Raw genomic sequence first — 14,365 nt, 5'->3', positions numbered from 1 at the left:
AAAAAAATCATAGCAACAACATTTTGGAGGCTGGAAAGCAGATGGATGAATGATAATTAACTTCACAAACCTGAGAATACTAAAACCTAAGCCAACATAAGGGAAATATAGAAAGAGACTACAGGATCTCAGCAATGCTCAGAAAATGGACACATCAATAACATTTGAAAGTCAAAGTTGGTACAAATGGACCTTGAAAGATCAAAACACTATAGAAACCTCCTCATCCCCACCTCCAATACCTCTCTCAGCATCCAAGCTACTATCTTCTCCCCAACCCTGGAAGACAAACTGAAGATTTGCTCTCTGGAAAATTGAACCATAGAGACGATGAACTCAGGGACAAGACATTGAAACAAAATGATCAAGTGAAAGTTAACTTGATGAATAATGAGATCTTTGACCCCTATTACCAAGAGAATAGAGGATTTCTTCTAGCCCAAGAAAAATTAATTAAAGATCCTGATTATCAGGCCCTGCCAGATGATCCTGAAATAAAGTTCACCTGTTGACTAGTTCTCCATACACATCCAGAACTTCAAATAATCTTGCACTGCCTTATCACATAACATGAGCAGATGGCCAAAGATAAACAGATATTTAAAGAAAAGTCTCTAACATGAAGACAGTAATGAAAAAAGGAAAAAGAACTTGGGATAACAAGATATGCAGAAAGATATGCAGAAAGAAAAATATAGCATTCCATAATTTTTTTAATTTCTTAGAAATTAAAAATGCAAAAGCAACTTCCTCTTCTGCTCATAGCATTGTAACTGGTTCCAAACTAGCCCTCACAGCATTAAACAAACAAACAAACAAACAAAAAACTATGCAACTGGACAAAATGTACGAATTAGTTGTTGATATAAATCAGATGTTTGACAACTAGAGCACAGGATAGTGATCCCTAAGAAAAGAAAAACATACAAGGTGAATGAAACACACATTTGACTGACTTTCCCTTGGAAGCAAATCCCAGACTATGGCAGAGACAGATGGAGGCCAAGGTTGCACTGCTTCTGAGAAAACAGATTGGAGTTCATTCAAGTCTGCTGAGGCTGTAATTTGTGGAATAGGGTGCTAAAGAAGAAGGAGTTATGTAGAGAATGAGCCCTAGAAATATGCATCAAAGACTCATTAAGATTTGAGGCAAATACTAATAAAAGACGAGATAGTGCAAGGCCTGGCAGAAATCAACTACCAGAGAGCTGAGACCGGAATGGAAATTCTGGAGGCTTGCATGGTCAAGAGATGATAGAATTCCAACTGTCAGAGTGGAGAAACTTCACTAACAGCCTAGGCATTTAATTGTGATCACAACAAGTCCACACCTTACAAGTCCGGTTGCTTAAGGTGTAGAGCAAAGGCTACTCTGTATCTGCCCTAATTGCATTTAAAAATAAGATTCAAAAGTATCAAGTTTATTTGGCAAGTAAATTGAGTATAAAACCCAATGTTCTTGAAAGGAAGAAAATATCTTGGCTCACAATGATGTACAAGCCACAATGACTAATAAGAAATTTTAAATTCCTAGGCATACAAAGAAGCATGAAAATGTGATCATAGGCAGAAAACAAACAAACAAAAAACCAGAGACTATAACAGACTCAGGAATGGCAAAATTTGGGTATCAGCAGACACAGATTTTAAAACAGCTTTTATAAATGTATGGATTTAAAGGACAAGATGAGCTATGGGTGTAAAGACAGGGAAAATCTCAATAGAGAAATTGAAACTTTACAAAAAGAATAAAATTCGGGAAAAAATACAATATCTGTAACAAAAATTTTATTAGCTAGTTTTAGCAGCAGATTAGACATTGCAGAAGAAAAAAATCAGTGAACTTAAAAACAGGGCAAAGAACAGTAGAATATCCAAATTGAAGCACAGAAAGAAAAAATATTGAATATAATTATGAGCCCCTCTGTGACTTGTACGACAAATCAAAAGGTCTAAAATCAAAAGGTGTAAACATATTATAAGTGAATATGTTAACTATCTTGGATTTAAATAAAATGTAAAAAAAAATAAAATGTAAGTGAATTCCCAGAGGGGACAGAGATTGAAGCAGAAAACATATTTAAAGAAATAATGCCAAAAATACTTCCAAATTTAATAAAAACTGTCAACCTACAAATCCCAGAAGCTCAACATACTCTTAGCAATATAAGCTTTAAAAAAACCCAAAAAACCCACAACTATATATCCAAATGAAGTGAAATCCCTATCTCAAAAAGGTATCTGTACTTCTATGTTCATTGCAGCATTATCCTTAATATCCTAGACATGGAAACAACCTAAATGCCCATTGATAAATGAATGGATAAAGAAAAATGTAATTATATACATATATATATATATACATAAACACATATGTATACATATTATGTATACATAAACATACATATATATAATATATATTCATTCAGTAATACTCTCATATATTAATATATTATATGAGTTATAATATATTATATATAATTATATTATGCTATTTGTGATATAATATATATGCATAAGCAAGAAATGGGATTTAATGGCCACACTTTGGGAGTACCCCAGGTCTGCCAGAATCCTATTTCCTGCTTACTGGAGGGAATGATGGGAAGATAATGTTGTGGGATGTAAGCAGTAAAGTTAAAGAAAAAAGAAAAAAAAAAAACCAGAAGAGGCCTGTAGGACATACCTACAGGAAAAAAACTGAAAGAGCAACTTATACCAAGCAGGGTGGAAACACTCATGCTCCAATAGGAGATGAAGAACATGGTAAATTTTACCAAAGCTAAGTATTAAACATGGAGAAAAGGTGAATTGGCTCTTGAGTACAAAAATAAAGGGATACTAAAATACATTAGCAGCTGATCAAATTAGTTGTATATCTGTTTATTCCTTTAAGGATTTTTTTTAATGTTTATTTATTTTTGAGAGAGAGAGAGAGAGAGAAAGAGGCAGACACAGAATTCAAAGCAGGCTCCAGGCTCCGAGCTGTCAGCAAGAGCCCAACGTGGGGCTTGAGCCCACAAACCGTGAGATCGTGACCTAAGCCAAAGTCAGACACTCAAATGACTGAGCCACCCAGGTGCCCCTATCCCTTTAAGGAATGTTGAATCCAATAAAAACATTTGAAAAATTGCATAGGTAAATAAATAAATAAATAAACAAACAAGATATGATTATATTATATATTATTACATATATTATATTCGTTCTTTAATATTCACATGTATATGAATATTACTCAGCTATTAAAAAGAAGGAAATTCTTCCATTTGCAACAGCATGAATGGACCTTGGAGACATTATGCTAAGTGAGATAAGTTAGAAAAAGATAAATACTGTATGATCTCACTTATACGTAGAATCTAAAAAAGCTAAACTCAAAAAACAGAGAGTAGATGGTGGCTGCCATGGACTGACAGGGAGGAGAAATGGAGAGATGTTGGTCAAAGTATACAGACTTCCAGTTATAAGACGATCTGGGGATTTAATGTTCAGCATGGTGACTATAGTTAACAATACTATAACATATACTTGAAAGTTGCTAAGAGAGTGGATATATATATTTTTAATACAACTTATTGTCAAGTTGGCTAACATACAGTGTATGTAGTGTGCTCTTGGTTTTGGGGGTAGATTCCTGTGGTTCATCGCTTACATACAACACCCAATGCTCATCCCAACAAGTGCCCTCCTCAATGCCCATCAGCCATTTTCCCCTCTCCTTGGCCTGCCCGTCCCCCTCAATCAACCTTCAATTGATTTGTTCTCTGTATTTAAGAGTATCTTATGGTTTGCCTCCCTCCCTCTCTATTTGTAACTATTTTTCCCCTTTCCCTTCCCCCATGGTCTTCTGTTAAGTTTCTCAAGTTCCACATATGAGTGAAAACATATGATATCTCTCTTTCTTTGAGAGAGAAACTCATTTCTTATTTAAGACTTATTTAAGAGAATGGATCTTAAATATTCTCATCATCACAAACACAAAAAAAAGTAATTTTGTGAGGTGATGGAGGTGTTAACTAACCTTATTGTGATAATCATTTCACAATATATATGTATATCAAATCATTACATTATATATCTTAAATTTACAACAATGTTATATGTCAACTACATTTCAATAAAGCTGGAAAAAAATCTCAATAATAAAAAAGAGAACCACAGCAAAGCATAGTCAAATTATTGAAAACCAAGGATAAAACACAATCTTAAAAGCAGTCAGAGGAAAAAAAATACATTACATACAGGGGAAAAATGGCAACAATTATCATGACTTCTCATAAGGAACATTGCAAGCAGGAAGAAAATGAAATGACATCTTTAAATAGCTACAAGAAAAATAAAACTAGAATTGAGTCTACAATTCCATGTTCAGTAGACATAGAAAACATCCTTTAAAAATGATGGTAGCACTGAGTAGTGTATAGAATTGTTGAGTCATTATATTGTACACCTCAAATTAATATAACACTGTATGTTCATTATACTTGAATTTTTTTAATGGTATAAAAAAAGATGGTAGAATGAAGATATTTACAGATAAAACCTGAGTTTGCCACCAGAAAACCTATACTACAAGAAATGTTAAAGGAGGGGCGCCTGGGTGGCTCAGCTGGTTAAGCATCTGACTTTGGCTCAGGTCATGATCTCACATTTTTGTGAGTTGGAGCCCCACATCCAGCTCTGTGCTGGCAGCTCAGACCTGGAACCTGCTTCAGATTCTGTGTCTTCCTCTCTTTTTGCCTCTCCCCTGCTCGTGCTCTGTCTCTCTCTCAAAAATAAAATAAACATTAAAATAGAGAGTGAGAAATGTTAAAGGAAAATCTTCAGGCTGAAAGAAAATGATATCAAATGGAAACTCAGATCTGTATGAAGAAATGAAAAGGACCAAAAATAGTAAATGTATTGTAGAATAGCTGATACTTTCCCAGCTGCCTAAAATCTTACAGGACTTAACTGAGTTCATCACCCTCTCCCTATTTGTGTTAACAATTAGAAAAGCAACTTCATCCAGTGTTCAAACAAACTCACGTAGCATGGTAGCCTTTGGTTTAACAGTAGTTATACGATTGGACTTGTAAAAAAAATAATAACAATGTAAATAATCTAATTAGAGCACTAAAGTCTATATATATCTGAAGCAGAAGTTTGATCTGTGCTATCCCAGATGGTAGGCATTTCCAAATTTGAGTAATGTTCATAGAATGATAAATAACTGTACCATCTTGACTACAGCCAATAAAAATATGCACCCTAGAATATTAATCCTATTCTGATCTATCTAATAAGGTTCTTATTGAAAGATTGTAGGGAAGGGAAAGATAGTAGACTTTTAAAATTCCATAGAAAAGTTGGAATATAAAGTTGAAGAAATCTACCAGAGCATGGAGGGAAAAAACAAGATGAGAAATCAAAAAGATTAAGAAAATTAGAGGATCAGTGCAGATGATTCAACAGCCTATGATTAAGAGTTTCAGAAAGAAAGAACAGAACAGAAAAAAAGAGAAAAGAAATTTTTCAAAGAAATAACTCCAGGAAACTTTACACAACTTTCTAAATTGAAAGAGGCTAATATATCCCATAGCATAATAAATGAAAAGATATGTCATCATAGAATTTCAGAACAGAGATTCTGAAGTGGGAGAAGAGAGGACATATAAAAAGAATGAAGAATCCAGATGACTGATAACTGTTCAGCTGCAACTGTAACACTTCTGAAATTCTGTGGTAAATTCATTTCCACCCTAGAATTACATTCCCAGCCAAACTTCCAAATAGGTACAAGGATAAATCAAATACATTTTTACACCTTTAATATCTCAAAAAACTTATCTTCCATTCACCCTTTGTATTAGTTATCTATTGCCACATAGTAAATTCTCCTAAAGCGTAACAGTTTAAAGTAACAAACATTTAATATCTCCCAATTTCTGTGGGTCAGCAATCTAGGAGTGGCTTAGCTGGAAGTTCTAGTTGAGGGTCTCTCCTATGATTGCAAGTCAACCTGTCAGCCAGAGATGCAGTTACCTTAAAGGCTCCACTTGGACTGAAGAATGTACTTCCAAGATTACTCATGTCATTGTTGGCAAATCTCAGTTCCTTGCTGGCTTTCGATGGGAGATTCTAGCTCTGCTGTACATGGACCTCTCTGTAAGACTGTTCAAAACAAAGCAGCTTATTTTCCACCAAGGAAATAATCTGAGACATAAAGGATAGTTTCCCAAGAGGGAAGATATAATCTTTTATAACCAATCTCAGAAGTCACTGGGGATCACTGAGAGCCGTTTTGGAGGCTAGCTACTACACTCTTTCCCTAGAAGTTACTGGAGGATGTATTCCACCAAACAAAAAAGTAAACCAAGAATGAGGAAGATTTGGGATCTAGGAAAAAAAGCAAGAAAAAGAAAGGGAATCCCTAAGAAAGAAGTGAAGTGAAAAACCCAGGTTGACAGTTGAGTCCAAGACCAGAAACAATCAATGGAGACTGGAACAGAAGATGGAGGTCTCCAGGAGGGCTGTTGCTAAGACCATGAAGTAACAATTTGAGGACAGAGGTGGGGGGGAGGTATATGAATATATTACGCTGAGAATTCCACTTATAGCAAAATTATGGGTATATTTGTGAAAAACATATTAAAACTAAGCAACCCAAAACAATTGTTAAGTTAAACACACAAATTATAAAAGAAAGAAAGTATAATCCTGGCATTCCACATGAATAAAGTTACAGTAATTTAAACACTAAAAATTGAGCTAACAAAAATTACTGTATAATTAAAAATGGTGGGAGGGAAATAAAATATATTAAAGGGAAATAAATATCTGTCCGTGTGAGGGAGTATTTGGATAAAGGAGTTAATATCATCTTTTACAGTTGCAAGTCAACAGAAAATATCAACTTAAGTATTAATTTAAAAGCTTACATATGATTTTTAGATATAAGGAGGCAAATATCAGAGAAAAGACCTAGACAATTTGAAAGTACTTGCCTTCAGGCAGAGGAATTCTGACTGGAACTGATAAAACAGCAGGTGAGTATTGTTTCACCTCACAGAACTATTTGATTTTTTAAAACTACCATATACATCTCAGGGTGCCTGGGTGGCTCAGTCATTTAAGCATTCAATCCTTGATTTCAGCTTGGGTCACGATCTTTCACTTGGTGGGATCAAGCTCCTCATTGGGCTCTGCTGACAGCATGGAGTCTGCTTGGGATTCTCTCTCTCCCTCTCTCTCTCCCTTTCCCTCCCCTCCCCAGCTTGCAAGCACACATGCTCACTTTCTCTCTCTCTCAAAATAAATAAACTTAAATAAATAAATAAGTAAATAAACAAATAAAACTACCATATACATCTATAACTTAGATTTTTAAAATAATCTTATTTTTCTTCACTGAATATAATTTTAAACTCAACTTCAAATTCAGCACTAAGTTAGAAAAACATTTTTTCTGTTTACCCACAGTAAAATAAGTTTATTAAACTATATATATATATATATATTCTGAAAATAAAATTATACACATTGTAAAATATGGTAACAAATGGGAAATTATCTATGGAAACTGAATTATATTTTTTGTGGAAGTATCAAATGCAGTATTATTACATAGCACATACTATCTTTATTTTTAAAAAAAATTTTAGGGGTGCCTGGGTGGCTCAGTCAGTTAAGCGCCCAAATTCAACTCAGGTCATGATCTCACGGTTGCTGGGTTCGAGCCCCACATCAGTCTCTGCACTGACTGTGGGAGCCTGCTTGGGATTCTCTCTCTCTGTCTCTACACCTCCCCCACTCACACTGTCTCTCTCTCTCCCTCTCAAAAATAAATAAACATTAAAAATTTAAAAACATAAAACAAAAATTAAAATTTTTTTAAATGTTTATTTATTTATTTTGAGAGAGAGAAAGACAGAGCATAAGTAGAGAGAGAGAGGGAGACACAGAATCCAAAGCAGGCTCCAAGCTCTGGAGTTGTCAGCACAGAGCCCAATGCAGGCCTCAAACTCACAAACCATGAAATCATGACCTGAGCTGAAGTCAGATGCTTAACCCACTGAGTCACCCAGGTGCCACTAGCACATGCTATCTTTATAGCTGGTGATTTTTTAAGGTGCCTGACTGGTTTATCTGGTAGAGCACACGACTCTTGATCTCAGGGTTTTAAGTTTGAGCCCCATGTGAGGTTTGGAGCCTACTTAAAAAAAAAAAAAATGATTTTTCAAAATGCCATTACAAAAAAAAAGCAAAATGGGTATTGTTGTAGTTGTTTATATAGAAATTTAGACAAATGAATTTAGTTGACCCAAAAGAAGAATTATTCACTCTACTGTTAAATTGCAATTCAAGCTTTTCATAAAAAAACTCCTTCTCAAATGATAATTCACTAAAAAAAACCCTGAAATATGTTTCCCTTTTTTATAATAGGTCAATTATATTGATTCTAATACTTTGGAATAGTCACACCTTTTGATCATCTTGTTGAATATAATCAAATCTTTTATTTATTTTGATATTTTAAAAATTTGTGTCAAGTAAGGTCTTTCTGCCTAAAAAACAAAAAAACAAATAAATGAAGAAAGGGAGGAAGGAAGGAAGGAAGGAAGGAAGGAAAGAAAGAAAGAAGAAAGGAAACAGGGAAGGAAGGAAGGAAGGAAGGAACATAGGAAGAAAAGGAAGAAAGGAGAGAGAAAGGAAGAGAAGGAAAACATTTCAGGGAGTACAAATTCTTGAGTGTAGTCAGTTCTTTGCAAAGCAGATTAGAGAGAAAAGACTGCCATCTCAGCCCAGCCTACTGTTCCCTTGCCTAACCTTAACAATAAAGCCTCAGTATATTAGAACTCAAGCAGAAACCACTAACCAAGAAGAACTAAAAGTGTGTTCCTTGCCCAAATGCAGCACTCAAACAACAAAATAAGGCTGTAAAAGACACAAAGTGTTACACAAGGTAAACTACAAGTACTGGAATTCCATTTATTGCCAGAACCTTTGGAGCGTTCGGGAGTTCTGTTTATTCATAGATCTAATTATAGCTTTCTTAAAAATCAAATGAAGACCTTGGGGCACCTGGGTGGCTCAGTCGGTTAACCGTCCAACTTTGGCTCAGGTCATGATCTCACATCATGCCCTGCATGGGTTCAAGCCCTGCATCAGGCTCTGGGTCAAAAGCTCAGAGCCTGGAGCCTGCTTTGGATTCTGTGTCTCTCCCTCACTCTGTTCCTCCCTCATTCATGCTCTGTCTCTCTCTGTCTCTCAAAAATAAGAAAAATTTAAAAAAATTTTTAAAAAATCAAATGAAGACCTTAAACTTTTCTCTTGACTTTCTCTTTCCCTTCTTTCTCACCCTATTTTCTTCCCTTCCTGTTTGCTTCCTTTCCTGTTCTTTTCCCTTCCCACTGCTTTCCTTTCTTTTCACTTCCCTTCTCCACACAGGGTAATGAATGATGAGGTTAAGGGGATGTTGTGCAGAGGCACATCAGCTGCCGGTGTCCAAGGAGACAGAGTGCAAAGCAGGAAGGTAAAGCCATGAGGAGGTTCATCAGTCATGTGTACACTTGCACCAAAAGATGCAGGATGGGGAGAGTGGGGGCTGCATGGAGATGGTAGCTGAAGGAGACAATGAGATTGGGAGAATGACACAATAGGAAAATAAATAAATAATTTGAGACAATCAATACTTATATTAAAAATAATGAAAGCCAGATTTCTCACTATTGGAGAAAGTACTTACATGGCAAGAGAGAAGACCGGAAAAAACCTTGATGTGTTCAATTGGAACTAGAGGTTTATCCAATCAGCATAAAGTCATAGTTTTAAGATTTTCTTATGTTCAGACTATTCCTTCCTAAGTGGGCAATGAGCCAGTTAGCACTGGCTGTAGAGATCTTAATCATAGTAGTAAAGGTGTTAAAAATATTTTTTTTCTTGCTTTGTCTTAAAGATCACTGACCAAAATCAAAGACTAAAATAATACCTTAATTAAAAACTTAATTAAAACTAAAAAAACATAATAAATAAATAAAATTAAAGGGAAAAAAACTTAATTAAAAAGAAAAACACAGGGCACCTGGGTAGGTCAGTTGGTTAAGCATTCCACTCTTGATTTCAATGCAGGTCATGATCTCACCATTCATGGGATCAAACCCCTCAATGGGCTCTGTGCTGACAACATGGGGACTGCTTGGGATTCTCTCTCCCCCTCTCTCTCTCTCTCTGTCCCTCTCCCACTCATGTGCTCCCTCCCTCTCATTCTCAAAATAAATAAGTAGACATTTTTTTAAATGATAAAACATTGTGTTTATTTACATTAACATTGTTCAGAGAATATATAATTTACTTAGTGTATATTATAATGCATGTAATAATTCAGTATATATGCCATATAAAATAAAATATCCTTCATTGTCATTTCACGCTGGCAAATACAATAGGAAGAACATACAAATTGAGTGCAAGGAAAAACCTCCAGGGGAAGTTGAAAACAACATTTTGGCTGGCAGTAAAACTGCACAGCTGGTGCCATTTGGGGAATAAAAAGGAAAAATATTTTTAAAGCTTAGTGATTTTTTTTTTAAGAGGGCTCAAAAAAAAAAAAAAAAAAAAAAAAACCTCCAGTTTCTTAAAAACATTTTTTGTGAACTTAAAACCTTATGTTCTCTGTTTTCCCATAGTTTTAATAGTTCCAGTCAATATTCAAAAGGTATTTTTCTTTCAGAACTTGAAAAAATATGATACTAAAAATCAGGTATTATGATTAGGTAAGAATAGAAAGCAATAGGGGGTGGTATAAGGATAGCCTTACCAATAATTCAAATATATTATAGAAAACAATAATCTTAAATGTATAGGAATAACATTGGAATAAAAGACCACTAATGGAATAAACAGGAGAGCACAGGAATAGACCTTGTTATAAGATCTAATATAAGGTGGAGCCCGACTGGTTTAGTCAATAGAGCATGTTACTCTCGATCTCAGGGTTGTGAATTCAAGCCCAAAGTTAGGCCTGGAGCTTACTTTAAAAAACAAACAAACAAACAAACGGTTAATATAAGATATAGGAAGAATTACAAATCAATGAAAAAGGAGAAAAATATCAAAGAAATCATGGCAATTTGTGAATTTTGAAAAAAAAAAGTCAATTTGTGTTTACCTCACCCTGTATTCCCAAATAAAATTCAAAAAGATTAAATATTAGAGTCTTAAAAAAATCAATACCAAAGGAGAAAAAAAAAGAAGTAAGCATTTGTCAAATATCTGACATATAAACAACATAATATTGAAAATATAAAAACAATGTACCTAGGGGAACCTGGCTGGCTCAGTCAGTAGACCATGCAACTCAGGGTCATGAGTTTAAGTCCCACACTGGGTGTGGAGCCTACTCAAAAATAAATGCACCTAGAAAAGTAAACTGAAATATAAAAGAAAGTAACAAACTAGAAAAAAAAAATTTAATAGTAAAGATGACCAAAAAAGGGAGCTATTTCTTTACTTTGCAGGAAGTTCCTATAAATCAATAAGAAAACCACAAATGATATCAGCCAGTAATTGTCAAATGAAAAAAATAAAAATACCTAATTAAAAGGTAGAAAATGCCCTCATAACTAGTGAAAGAAATAATTTAAAAGCAACCTTTCTATATAAAAAACCAAGAAAGTATTTGTGATACACTTATCTTGGAAGCCCCCACTGAACATGACTGGCTATATTCATGCCCTTGTGGAGTCCTCTCCTCATTGACGCTGGCCTCAACCATATGACTTTCTTTGGTGAATGAGACATTAGCAAGAATGATACAAGCAAAGGTTTGATAAGGATTTGCATACTGGGACCACTCTTCTTGGAATACTCTTTCTTGGAGGTCATTTGCCATTCTGGAAACAAAATTGAGTTGGACCATTGAATGATTGGAGGCTGTATTGGGATCCTAAAGGATGAAAGGTCATCTTGGACATCCCATATTCTGCTGAGCTCCCAGATAAATAAAATCACATAAAGAATCTCAGCTATGCCATGTAAAACAGAACCTCACAGTCAACCCGTGGAATTATGAGAAATGAATCATTCTTGTTTTAAGTCACTAAGATTCATGGTAATTTGTTACAAAGCAGTAGATAATTGATATAATTTTTTCCCATATCACCAAAATAAAATTAACAAAAAGGTAACCATACATCAAACTAAAAACTTTTGCAAAACAAAATTAAAATGCAACCTACTGAATGAATGCAAATATTTGCAAATCCAAAATATATTTAAAAAACTCATATGATAGTAAAAAAACAAACAACTCAATTAAAACTGAGAAGATGATCTATATAGAAATTTTTTCAAAGACATACAGATAGACAACAGGTACATGAAAAGGTGCTCAGCACCACTAATCATTATGTAAATGCAAATTAAAACTATAGTGAAATACCACTTCACCCCTGTTAAAAAGGCTATCATCCAGGTACCTGGGTGGCTCAGTTGGTTAAGCATCTGACACATGATCTCAGCTCAGGTCTTGATCTTGGGGGCTTGAGTTCAAGCCCTACACTGGGCTCCACGCTGGGCATAAAGCCTACTTAAAAAAAAAAAAAGGCTATCATCAAAAAGACAAGAAATAACAAGTGTTGGCAAAAATGAAAATAGGACCTTTATGCACTTTTGGTGGGAATATAAATTTGTTCAGCCACTGTGGAAAATAGCATGGAGTTTCCTCAAAAAAATTCAAAAAAAGAACTCTTATATGATCCAGCAATCCCACTTCTGGGTATTTACCAGAAAGAAACAAAAACACAGGAACTCAAAAAGATATCTGCACCCCCATGTTCACTGTAGCATTATTTACAATATCCACAACATAGAAAAACCCAGTGTCCACCAACAGATGAACAGATAAAGAAGTTATAATATATATAATATTACTTAGCCATAAGAAAAGAAAATCCTGGATGGACCTTGAGGGTATTAGGCTAAGTGAAATAAATCAAACAGAAAAAGATAAATACCATATGATTCCACTTATATATGGTACCTAAAAAACAAATAAAACAAAACAAACAAGCTCATAGTTACAGAGAACATATTGATGGTTGTCTGGGTGGGGGGTGGGGGAGTGGGGAGGAGAAGGCAGTGGCAGTGGTGAGAAAATGAGTGAAAGGGGACAAAGGTACCAACTTTCAGTTATAAAATAAATAAGTTCTAAGGATGTAATTTACAGCATGGTGACTACAGTTCATACTGTATTGCATATTTCAAAGTTGCTAAAAGAGTATATCTTAAAAATTCTCATAAGGAAAAAAAAATTGTAATTATGTATAGTGACAAATGTTAACTAGACGTATGTGGTGATCATTTCACAATATATACATACATCGATTCATTATGTTGTACACCTGACCAACTAACATGGTGTTAGTACACCAACTAACATAATGTTATATGCCAATTATATCTCAATAAAAAGTGAACATAATAATACAGTAAATAGTGTACTTTTTTCCCATATAATTTGCTTGCCTATGATTTCCTATTTTGAGTCTGATTCTTAAAACAATGTAAATATACTAATAGTTTAAAAGATGTCAAATATGTATCATTAGTGTTCTAAATGTGTGTTTTGTTTTTTTTTAATATATCAAGGGCACTAGAGAATAACTTGGTAGTATAACACTGTCAGGAAATTATTTGGCAATAAATTTCAACAATTTAAAAAATGTTCATTGAGCACCCTGAACTCCCTAACTTTACTTCTAGAAATCTATTCAGAGGAAAAAACACTTGGTTACAAAAAAAAAATTATAAATACGTTCATTGTATTATTATATATTGAGAAACAAAAACATCCATACCCACATGACTTTACTATTCAGTTGTCCTCACTAACATCACTTTATTATTCCACTGTCTTCATCAACATGACTTTACTATTCTAAGAAATTCTTGGAAGATAAGAATTGGAAATATCTTTATTGTTCATTTCTGGGATGTCCTGCAAGCACATTTACAGAAGCATCAGACTGTTCAACTTTTAAATAGGTGAGACCAAATAACTGTTTTCTCTTCCAGTCTCTAAAACTTTACCCTCAAAGTTTCACCTTGCCTATATTCTAATCAATCCTAAACTATCATTCTTACCTAAACTATGATTCTTACCTTATCTTAGTCAAGCCCTTTTATTAAAGGATTCACTTTAAATCAGATCCCCAAAGGGCACCTCTTGATCTTGGCTCAGGTCATGATCTCACGGTTTGTGGGTTCGAGCCCCACATTGGGCTCTGCACTGATGGCATGGAGCTTCTTGGGACTCTGTCTCTCCTTCTCTCTCCCCACCCCCCTGCTTGTGCCCTCTCTCTCTCAAAATAAATAAATAAAC

At 34.6% G+C, this 14,365-nt stretch overlaps 1 long non-coding RNA gene across 1 annotated transcript in view; it reads right to left on the bottom strand.

The window, feature by feature from the left end:
* LOC128777825 (uncharacterized) overlaps positions 1-12,539 on the bottom strand; it is a 32,792-nt gene extending 20,253 nt beyond the window's left edge. The window contains exon 1 of the long non-coding RNA XR_008423146.1: positions 12,462-12,539. This is a non-coding gene — a long non-coding RNA (uncharacterized LOC128777825). The remainder of the gene's footprint in view (positions 1-12,461) is intronic.
* Between the last annotated feature and the right edge of the window lie 1,826 nt (positions 12,540-14,365).

This window comes from Panthera pardus, unplaced genomic scaffold (genome assembly GCF_024362965.1).
Source record: "Panthera pardus isolate Hobbes unplaced genomic scaffold, ASM2436296v1 HiC_scaffold_17, whole genome shotgun sequence".
NCBI classification, from domain to species: domain Eukaryota; kingdom Metazoa; phylum Chordata; class Mammalia; order Carnivora; family Felidae; genus Panthera; species Panthera pardus.
The sequence above is the reverse complement of the archived record's forward strand: the minus strand, read 5'-3'. Positions and strand labels throughout refer to the sequence as shown.